Below are 12,121 nucleotides of genomic sequence, written 5' to 3'. Positions count from 1 at the left end.
GCAAACAAGTGGCTGTTGAACAAAAGCAACATGAACGAAGGCATAGAGTTATTCGGGCCCTTTGTCTTTGATGCCATGCTAACTCCGGTCCTTCATTAAATCCTTCGTTCAGATTGGATCGAAGAGCGCAAAGAAGTATGCAAGACCAACAACGAGCTGAAGCTAGGATGGGCCCAGGAGTTTTATGATTGGAACAGTGTCATGAAAAACAGGACCGGTTCCATGGTATTTGCTCACTGTCGAAAATGTTCGATCAACCCCATTAATGCGCACAGTGACAGAATGGTAACATTAATCTTGGACAAGACGAGATGGTGCGGCTACACTCCTTGGTCCGCTGTGCAGACAGTGCGCTGCTCTGAAGGTTGCATTAGCAGGATCACCTGTGGCTGTTTCTCATGGAGTGTGCCGCAGTGGAGGCGTCTCGTCAGCGCGACTGGCTTGTGCGAAACGAAGCTGTGATTCAACTGTGCTGGCTCCTGTATCATATCCACAGGCTTCAGAGGTGTGATGTCCTGCACTTGCTAGAAGCATGGACAGAGTCCACAGTGATACACTCAGCAAGGTACCAGGACTACAAAGTGAAGGCAGCGTCATCTGACCTAGAGGCTCTCGTTGTGATGTTCGCCAATGATCACCTGCCAGTTGAATCCGAAGAGAGAGCCCCGAGCACAGGTACAACAACCGTGGCCCGATCCCAACCACGAGCTGTTACAGTTCATTATTCAAAACGACAGATTCTCCCCAAAGTGAGAGCCTGACGTGTACCCGATTAGAAGCGAGGACAACTTCAACATCTCGACAGCCGTGGACATACTAACCAAGGCCCCAGATGATATGAAAGCCAGAGCCCAAGACGTAGACTTGATAGCACGAGCCCTTGTGTTGTGCTTCCCTAGAGTTGCGGCCTCAGCTGTGGACGACCTCACCTTGAGGACTCCTAACATGCTCAGGTTCTCAGCTAGGTTATGGCCCGTCTTTGTCAACAGCACCAGAGCGTGTTATCAGCTTTTCAAAGCGCTGGCCCTCCCTGTGTCACCCAGCCCCATGTACACACTCGAGCAGCTAGTTAGAGGGTGGAGATGCGTAAGTCCAGAAATTTTGGAACGTTTCATACCCATGAGCACAGGAGGCCATGTCAAGGTCAGCTCCGATCATTACACAAAGCACCTTTTGGGTCCCGTCAACACTCTAGTCAGTCTCAGGCAGATAAGTGAATCAGAAAATAACCTAACCATCAAGCTGTTGCACAAAGGTTTGCTACCTTGCTTTGCTGCAGAGGGTGACAGTGCGCCTGACCGACTCGTGAGCTCTACCATAGATTTAACGTTCGCCGCTTGTGGGACATGCGTGTTTGAGTTAGCCGAGGATGATGACACCACAGGCTCCCACATCACAGTTACCTCAGCCGGTTTGTTGTACTTCGCAGCCTGGTACGTGCTGGTGTACATTGGGACGCTGCATATGCAAACCACGTTGAAGAAGCGATTGTCCCGAATCCGGCTCAGATGCTGACAAAACACCTATGTCTATCTCTGAACCTTGAGCGCCTGACTGAGGGCTCGTACCAATGCACAGTCCTTGACAATAGAGAGATCATGCAGGCTCTACGGATAGTGTTCCGTGACCTGCTCGACACGGACACCATACTAAGCGTCACAGAGCTATACGTTCCTGAACTGCTGGTGCAGCTGCCCTACGCCAGTAATCTTAACTTGATTCCCGAACAGTGTCAAGAGCGCAATAGAGAGCCGAGACAGGTGGTTCGTCAAGGAGCACGGGGACGGGTTGTACCTCGAACAGAATGAACCTCCCTTCGCGTACCTTGGCACTCTGGCGCACAGCCTTCACAGTAACATCAAGGGTAGCGTAACTAGGTATTGCGCTAGACCCATCACCAAGTCCCTTCATGGCCTAGACAGTGAGTTTGACCCGTGGTGCAACACGCTCTGGTGTTGTAACGAGGACCAGGATCTGTTAGGACTCGATGATAGTTTACACATGGCAATCAAAGTCGCCAGCGAGGAGACCTATTACAATTCAGATGACATTGAAGAACACAATCCCTCAGCTAGGACCTCTGATCCCTATGGCTCGCTTTCACCTGAACTTCACTCGCAGTCTAGTGAAGATAAGGCACCTGGGGTACCCGAACGAGAAGATGACATCAACTATCTTTGGTTATGCAAAGGGCTACTGGTGGAGAATGTAGATACGCTTGGGTTTCACAAAGGCCACAAATTCCTAACTGTGACACGATTGAGCCCCAAATTGGACACCAAGCAACCTGTTTCAGCTACTGTAATGAAAAGACCTTGCATGGGAAACATCGCCTCCACTGTGTACATGAAGACGAAGGGCAGCGTGGACGTGAGCACGTCTCATCACCCATGGTACACTCATAGAGGCACTGTGGGTCCCCTTCATGTACTCGAAGAGTGGCTCTGTACCAACATCACCGGGGCCAGTCTCTACTGCCAATGCATCTCTGGCCGTGATGGTACACCTAGCAGTGAAAAGTTTCAGCCTCGAAACTGCCACTGTCACGTTGCTTGAAGTCTGCAATGACATAAATGCAATGAACAAGGTTGCGTGCTATCAAGAGTCCCAATTTATAACCATCACGGCAATTGTAGGAGGCCTGTTTGGAGTCAGTATGGAGGTAAATGTCAACGGCTTCAACTATTATATCACGAACCAACACTACCATGGCCTATGGTCTCCCGGTTCCATCTGCTACAATTAGTGGCATCTGGTACGTGATGGTCAAGGGTCTGAACGTACCCGTGACGATACCCCATGAGCCGCATACAGCTGACTGTTATCACAAGGGCACATTAGAGGCCTAGTGCAGGCTGAACAATCTTAAATTCACGCCTCGCTGGAAGCACCGCCTTCCACAGGTGATGAGCGCGAGGCTCGGGTTTATTCCTTAAATTTAAAACCGCTCTTCACCGACCCAGGATGTAGTGGGGCCAAACAGGTTTTGTACCTCGTTTCCCTCCTTCAGGGAACAGTAATTATAGTGTTAGGTTCTAATTTTTCAGAGTAAGTAACTCACGGACATTAGAGAAGCTTAACCAAGTTAAATTCTTCCCAAAGGGTCGTTACCGCCATAGTTCAGACAAAAACATGTTCTCACCATCACAAGTATATATACCACTCTTTGGACACTCCTCCTTCTCTCCAATACTTACATCTTCTGGGTCAACAGGAAGAGGGTAACAGGACACTAAACCCTTGTTACTCCCTTCAGGGGATCTGACCTGACCTCAACCCCTCCTTCGCCTAATCCACAGATGTCCATCCGCTTCCCTTATAGCAATCCTGTGATCTCCTCCCATCCACCCAGCACATTCCACAGCCACTCTGTCTTTCAAAAGATCTCACTCCTTTATATATTCTGCGTCTGATCTATCATGTCTTTAATATCTCAATGTTCAAAGTTTAGCCCGAATCCAGGCATAGAGTTACACTCCCTTTCAGTTGGTCAACTTGAGTAAAACATACTATGGGAAAATACAATCATTCCCCATGCCGACCCAAACGGATACTAAATGAAACAGCCCCTGGCAGACCACCCAGACCTTACTTGGCAAGATTTGTCAATTTATTAATTGTATTTTGTTTGAAACACTCCTGTCAATGTTGAGTAAGGACACACACCCAATTACGCATAGAAGTAGGACAAGTCTACCTGTTCTTAGCGCAAATGTAGGCCTATAAATGTGCCCGATGTCTGATAGTATTTCTGATTGTCTTAACGCACCACCACTAATGAGTTGTGGAGCTTCTCAAAGTAATGCTTTATTCACCTCAAACAGCAAGTAAACAAAGTCTAATCAAAAACAATTTGCAAATGAGAATAGTTCCTCAAAGTATTTGAAAAATATTTCCAGCTCTCGCCTTTTCGATAACCACTCAGCACGAAAGGGAAAAACGTAATGCGCTGATCCAGTGGAAATGTAAAAATACCTGATTACTTCTTATCCCTTTCACAAATAGCCTACAGCTGTGTCGGTCGAGAACTCACTGGCAGGGGAAACTGAGGGCCCAGAATATTTTATACAATGTTGCAAGCTTGCTATCACGAGTTTTGGGCCGACCCAGTAGATAGTTGATCCAATGTTTCCAGTTCGTTGCAGACAGGCCATGTGTAGCCAATGAGTTGTATATGATATTTATTTATCAGGATATTTTAAACATGCAGGCTGCAATGTTAGCATTTTTGAGCTTTATGTAGTTTTTTTTTTTTTACTTAGCAAGGGCAATAAAAAAAAATCTTTATCATTTTCATTTAAATAGAATGTAGATTAACCACTGAGAATTATGTTGAGATAAAGACTATAATAATTATTATTACTAATATAAATTAAATTAAACTGTTCCAATAAAATGTGAATATGAAAATCTTAACTGGCACCAGATCAGTAGAAATGATCAGATAACTTGGCACCAATTGGAAAAGATTGCTGACTGCTGGTGTAGCCTATTACCAGAAACTATAGGAGCATAACGACTGCTGGTGTAGCCTATTACCAGAAACTATAGGAGCATAACGACTGCTGGTGTAGCCTATTACCATAAACTATAGGAGCATAATGACTGCTGGTGTAGCCTATTACCATAAACTATAGGAGCATAATGACTGCTGGTGTACTCTATAACCAGAAACTATAGGAGCATAATGACTGCTGGTGTAGCCTATTATCAGAAACTTTAGGAGCATAACATCAGAGTTTACGAAGGCCAGCAGCAGCGGGAGGAGTAGGCTAAGGAAGAGTTTTTTTCTGATGGTTATCTTGTTTCAGAGGGGTGTCATCAATAGCCCATAATGTCAACAGATAAAAAAAAACTGAAATACCTTATTTACAAAAGTATTCAGATCCTTTGCTATGAGAATCGAAATTGCTTTCAGGTGCATCCTGTTTCCATTAATCATCCTTGAGATGTATCTACAACTTGTTCAGAGTCCATCTGTGGTATATTCAATTGATTGGATATGATTTGGAAGGCACACACCTGTCAATATAAGGTCCTACAGTTGACAGTGCATGTCAGAGAAAAAACTGAGCAATGAGGTCGAAGAAATTGGCTGTAGAGCTCCAAGACAGGATTATGTCGAGGCACAGATCTGGGGAAGGGTACCAAAAAAAAAAAAATCTGCAGCATTGAAGGTCCCCAAGAACACAGTGACCTCCACCATTTTTAAATGGAATACTCTTCCTAGAGCTGGTCACCCGGCCAAACTGAGCGATTGGGGGAGATTGGCCTTGGTCAGGGAGGTGACCAAAAGCCTGATGGTCACTCTGACAGTGCTCCAGAGTTCCTCTGTGGAGATGGGAGAACTTTTCAGAATGACAACCATCTCTGCAGCACTCCAACAATCAGGCCTTTATGGTAGAGTGGCCAGACGGAAGCCACTCCTCAGTAAAAGACACATGACAGCCTGCTTGGAGTTTGCCAAATGGAACCCAAAGGATCGGTGGAATGGAAAAGGTCGCCCACTGCTGATGTAGCCTATTACCAGAAACTATAGGAGCATAACATCAGAATTTACGAAGGCCAGCAACAGCGGGAGGAGGAAGAGTTTTTTTCTGATGGTTAGGCTATCTTGATCTCTGGCTCACTCTAGTCATTTGTGTGTCTTAATTATTTAATCAAACGGCGTGCAACCTCTTGAAGCTAGGGGGCACTATTTTTATGTTTGGAAAAATAAAGTTCCCAAAATAAACGGCCTATTTCTCAGGACCAGATGCTAGAATATGCATATAATTGACAGCTTAGGATAGAAAACACTCTAAAGTTTCCAAAACTGTAAAACTATTGTCTGTGAGTATAACAGATATTTCAGGCGAAAGCCTAAGAAAAATCCAATCAGGAAGGGACTCTTATTTTGAAAGCCCTGTGTTCCTATGCATCCCTATTGCTCCATTGAAAGGGATATCAACCAGATACCTTTTTCTATGGCTTCCCTAAGGTGTCAACAGCCTTTAGACATAGTTTCAGGCTTTTATTTTGAAGAAGGAGTGTGAACGACCAGGTTATGTAAGTGGACAGGTGAGGGCTCTCAGAGTGATTTGTGCGCAAAAGAGATTTGTGCGCATTGTTACTCCCGGTCCTAGTGAAAAGCCAACTGTCCCGGTTGATATATTATCGAATAGATATTTGAAAAACACCTTGAGGATTGATTATAAAAAACGTTTGACATGTTTCTGTCGACATTATGGATAGAATTTTGAATTTTTGTCTGCATTGTCATGACCGCTCTTTCCGGTGGATTCCTGGGCATAACACACCAAACTAACGGAGGTGTTTGGATATAAAAAATATCTTTATGGAACAAAAGGAACATTTGCTGTCTAACTGGGAGTCTCGTGAGTGAAAACATCCGAAGATCATCAAAGGTAAACTATTCATTTGATTGCTTTTCTGATTTTCGTGACCAAGTTACCTGATGCTAGGTGTACTTATTGTTTTGTTATGCTGTCGATAAACTTACACAAACGCTTGTATTGCTTTCGCTGAGACGACAGGGTGATTAACAAAAGGCTAAATTGTGTTTCGCTATATTTCACTTGTGATTTCATGAATATGAATATTTTCTAGTAATATTATTTGACTGTTGCGCTATGCTATTCAGCGTTGTTGGTGACAATTCTCCCGGATCCGGGAGGGGTGGTTCTAAGAAGCATCAGACCAGTTCAGTACATATAGTTGATTTAATTAAAACACATGGGGTGTGTCAATATATGGAAAAATACACATTATAAAATTTCTACCCATCAGTTGGTAGAAAGGAAAGACGACTCTTGGTTGACCCAATATTTTTTTTAGCCGGGACCCTAGTGCATTCATTAAGTTCAGACCGCTTCCCTTTTTCCACATTTTGTCACGTTACTTAGTCTAAATTAGATTTTTTTTTTTACATTTAAATGTAAGTGTTAAATGTTTTAGAAATGCTTGAGACTCAATTTAATCAATTAATCATGTTTTGAGGATATACAGTGCTTGTTTATATTTACTGACAAACATTGGATTAAAAAAAGCTTATATTTTGGGTTCTGATGGGGTACGACAGTGAATTCTTCAAGAAACAGGTGGGTAGATATGATTAATGTATAAGTCCCAAAATGGATGTAACAACTGCTGATTGCCCCTCTAAGAGTACATCTTGGGCTAATCTAATACGAGATATTGAGGATTACAGTATTTCAGATGCATTTAATCAATTGTTAATGTTTTGTTGATGGTCCCCTCTTGATGTTCTACACGTTACAGTGTAGCTTCAGCCATTGCTATAGAACAACATTAAAGTGTAGAACCCCTTTACTACATATTGGTTCAACGACTGCAGATGCGGTACTTACTGGTGTTAAACAGATCTCCAACCTCCTATTCTTCCTCCAATGTGACAGTCATCTCCCCTCCTCCTCTTTTACTCCAAAAACGGCATCCTCCTCTTTCTCTTCCTCTTCTTTTACTGTAACATCCTCCTCTTTCACTATGAATGCGTCTTCCTCCTATTTCACTGAAATGTCTTTCTCTTCTTCTTTCTCTGTAACAGCCTCACCCTCTACTTGTGAAGAGTCTGGCGGATCTGGAAGAATCTGGCTGACTGGCGGATCTGGAAGAGTCTGGCTGACTGGCGGATCTGGAAGAGTCTGGCTGACTGGCGGATCTGGAAGAGTCTGGCTGACTGGTTGCTCCTGGCAGACTGGCGGCTCTGGCTGCTCCATGCTGACTGGCAGCTCTGGCTGCTCCATGCTGACTGGCGGCTCTGGCTGCTCCATGCTGACTGGCGGCTCTGGCTGCTCCATGCTGACTGGCGGCTCTGGCTGCTCCATGCTGACTGGCGGCTCCATGCTGACTGGCGGCTCCATGCTGACTGGCGGCTCTGGCTGCTCCATGCAGGCTGGCAGCTCTGGCTGCTCCATGCAGGCTGGCAGCTCTGGCTGCTCCATGCAGGCTGGCAGCTCTGGCTGCTCCATGCAGGCTGGCAGCTCTGGCTGCTCCATGCAGGCTGGCAGCTCTGGCTGCGCTAAACAGGCAGGAGACTCCGGCAACGCTGTAGAGGCGGAAGGCTCTGGCAGCGCTAAACAGGCGGGAGACTCCGGCAGCGCAGGAGAGGAGGAAGGCTCTGGTAGTGCTGAACAGGCGTGAGACTCCGACAGCGCAGGAGAGGAGGAAGGCTCTGGCAGCGCTGGAGAGACGAGGCGCACTGTAGGCCTGATGCGTGGTGCTGGCACTGGTGGTACTGGACCGAGAACACGCACAGGAAGCCTGGTGCGGGGAGCTGCTACCGGAGGCTGGGGTGTGGAGGTGGTACTGGATAGACTGGACCGTGCAGGCGCACTGGAGCTCTTGAGCACCGAGCCTGTCCAACCTTACCTGGTTGAATGCTCTCGGTCGCCCTGCCAGTGTGGCGAGGTGGGCTGTGCAGGCGAACCGGAGACACCGAGCGCAAGGCTGGTGCCATGTAAGCCGGCCCAAGGAGACGCACTGGGGACCAGATGCGTAGAGCCGGCTTCATGGCATTTGGTTCGACGCTCAATCTAGCCCGGCCGATACACGGAGCTGGAATATACCGCACCGGGCTATGCACCCGCACTGGGGACACCGTGTGCACCACTGCATAACACGGTGCCTGCCCGGTCTCTCTAGCCCCCCGGTAAGCACAGGGAGTTTGCGCATGTCTCCTACCTGGCATAGCCATACTCCCTGTGAGCCCCCCAATACATTTTTGGGGCTGACTCTCGGGCTTCCGTCCGCGCCGCCGTGCTTGCTTCGCCAACTCCATTCTCCGATAACCTTCCGCGCACTGCTCCATCGAATCCCAGGCGGGCTCCGGCACTCTCCCTGGGTCGACCGCCCACCTGTCTATCTCCTCCCAAGAAGTATAGTCCATACTCTTGTAGTCCAAACCGTACTCCCATGTCCAATCCTCTTTTCTCTGCTGTTGCTGCCTTTGTTGCTTCTGTTGCCTGTTACCACGCCACTTGGTCCTGTTGTGGTGGGTGACTCTGTAACGGTTCTCTTGTGGTGAAGGAGAGTCGGACCAAAATGCGGCGTGTAGATTGCGATCCATGTTTAATAAACAAACGTAAAACACGAATCAATACAAACACTACAAAACAAAGACCGTAACGAAACCCGAAACAGCCCTATCTGGTGAAAACACAGAGACAGGAACAATCACCCACAAACCCACAGTGAAACCCAGGCTACCTAAATATGGTTCCCAATCAGAGACAATGACTAACACCTGCCTCTGATTGAGAACCATATCAGGCCAGACATAGAAATAGACAAACTAGACAATGAAACATAGAATGCCCACTCAGCTCACACCCTGACCAACCAAAACATAGAAATATACAAAGTAAACTATGGTCAGGGTGTGACAGTAATGCATGTATCACTAGCCACTTTAAACTATGCCACTTTGTTTACATACCCTACATTACTCATCTCATATGTATATACTGTACTCGATACCATCTACTGCATCTTGCCTATGCTGTTCCATACCATCATTCATTCATATATCTTTATGTACATATTCTTTATCCCTTCACACTTGTGTATATAAGGTAGTAGTTGTGGAATTGTTAGGTTAGATTACTCATTGGTTATTACTGAATTGTCGGAACTAGAAGCACAAGCATTTCGCTACACTCACATTAACATCTGCATGTGACAAATACATTTGATTTGATTTGAACTAGTCTCTCACTGTTTACCCAGAATAACATGAGTTGTGTCTTTCATACTGTTAGACTGTTAGTCCATAATCATATTCAGCTACTTAGATGTCATGTATTGTCATGTTATATTCTCTATAATGAAATATCACCAGTTGAAATAAAGTTGACAAGATACACTTAATAGACATGAAATAAAAAATGGTTGTTCAGAAATCATTAATTATCATGTTGCTCTGATGAAATGTACTTGAAAATATTTGAATAATTGCAAATGAAAATACCTGTTAATTCATAACCAATAATTTATACCCATTAATTCATAACCCATCATTTATACCCGTTAGTTCATAACCCATAATTTAAACCTGTTAATTCATAACCCATCATTTATACCTGTTAATTCAGGGGCAGTTCAGGCAGGCTGTTATGCTCCCTGACCTTACTTGGCAGGAACTAATGGAGATCCATAATAAACCCCAGGAAGAGTAGCTGCTGTCTTGGCAGGAACTAATGGGGATCCATAATAAACCCCAGGAAGAGTAGCCGCTGCCTTGGCAGGGACTAATGGAGATCCTTAATAACAGGAACACAGTCATGTGATACGTGGTATAGAAAAGTCCAATCTTATTAGAGTACATGAGAAGCACTATACTGTGTGTCTGCAGGTGTCTATCTGGTCAAAACCACTGATACAGGTGGTCCTCCACCCTCTGATGGGATGGATCATGTCTACAGAGAAACCTAGATTCAAATACTTAGATGTGTGTGTATTGGGTATATTTGGTGAAATTGTTAGATATTACTTGTTAGATATTACTGCACTGTCGGAGCTAAAACCACAAGCATTTCATAACACCCACAATAACATCTGCTAAACACGTGTATTTGACCAATAAAATGTGATTAGTTTTTTCTTTGAAAGAAATCTATTTATCAACGGTGCTTTTGGCTGGGGTCAAAATGACTCCAAAGGATTTTAACTTGTTAAAAGTCCATATTGATACAGAAACACTAAACCATGATTTAGATTTATTAAGAACAAGTTGATTGACAAAGTCATGAGAAATTGGAAGAATTGAATAAACCACATTTTTGGCGATGATAAAAGATATGCCTCTGGGGTCAAAATGATCCATGTCAGAAGTAATGGTTCAATGCAAATATGTAGTGGGTGTAAAGTTTGTTTTAAATGCTCACTGATTAAACACGAATCAATCAACACATGATTCTCTTTGAACGATTTAATATAATATGACACTTTTCTGGAATAAATGAGAAATTAACCTTTGGTTCCTCAACTGCATTGCCCACTCCAGTCAGCAGATGGCGATGTGTATCTTTTAGGTTCAGGCGACGCTGCCAGTATGACGTATAATCTAGTAGACGGGACGCTCCTTCAACAACAACAGCTAGTCAGACACCTCGGTAGCTTTCTAGCCAACATAGCTACAACATTCACGATCTTTACACTGTTTTGGTGTATATTAGTCGATGTGTATTAAACACACTTCTGTCATATGTACTTGTTGGCCCATTTGATTATATATTTACGTTGTTTGTCAGCTAGCTGGTTTGCTAAGTTAACTTAGAACTAGGCTAGTCGCTAATGCTAGGTAGCTAACATCCCCGACCATGATTTCACTAAGCTACTCTCCTTCTGATAAAGAAGAGGTCTGCTGGACGGAGAAAGAAGCTCTTGTGAAGAGGAGGAGGAAGAGGAGGCTGTTACAATACAAAAACAAGTAGAGGGTGAGGCTGTTACTGTGAAAGAAGAAGAGAAATACGTTACAGTGAAAGAAGAGGAAGATGCGTTCAGAGTGAAAGAGGCGGATGTTACAGTAAAAGAAGAGGAGGAAGAGACAGAGGAGGATGCAGTTTTTGGAGTGAAAGAGGAGGAGGGGAGATGACTGTCACATTGAAAGAGGAGAAGGAAGAAGAGGAGGTTGGAGATCTGTTTAACACCAGTAAGTACCGTCTCTACAGTCTTTGAACCAATATGCAGTAAAGCGGTTGTACACTTTAATGTTGTTCTGTAGGAATGGCTGAAACTTCACTGTAACTTGTAGAACATCAAGAGTGGACCGTCAACAAAACGTTAACAATTGATCAAACGCATCCAATGACAATGCCTGAAATATTGTAGTCCTCAATATTTCCTATTAGATTAGCCCAATATGTAGTCTTAGAGGGGCAATCAGTAGTAAATCACTTAAAGTGACTCATATATAATTAACAGAGAGTAGCAGCACTGTGAAATAGGGGTCTTCTACACTACCCACAATGCACTATTTCTCAACATCATATGGAGGATCTACTCTGTGCAACCGAGTTTGTATGCTAGCTTGGTAGCTAGCGAAAGAATGCAAACGTTAGCCACACCTCATGCTTTCATGCACTTTGTGGTTGTGTTATCT

The sequence above is a fragment of the Oncorhynchus kisutch genome, linkage group LG5 (assembly GCF_002021735.2).
Source record: "Oncorhynchus kisutch isolate 150728-3 linkage group LG5, Okis_V2, whole genome shotgun sequence".
Classification (NCBI taxonomy): domain Eukaryota; kingdom Metazoa; phylum Chordata; class Actinopteri; order Salmoniformes; family Salmonidae; genus Oncorhynchus; species Oncorhynchus kisutch.
The sequence above is the reverse complement of the archived record's forward strand: the minus strand, read 5'-3'. Positions refer to the sequence as shown.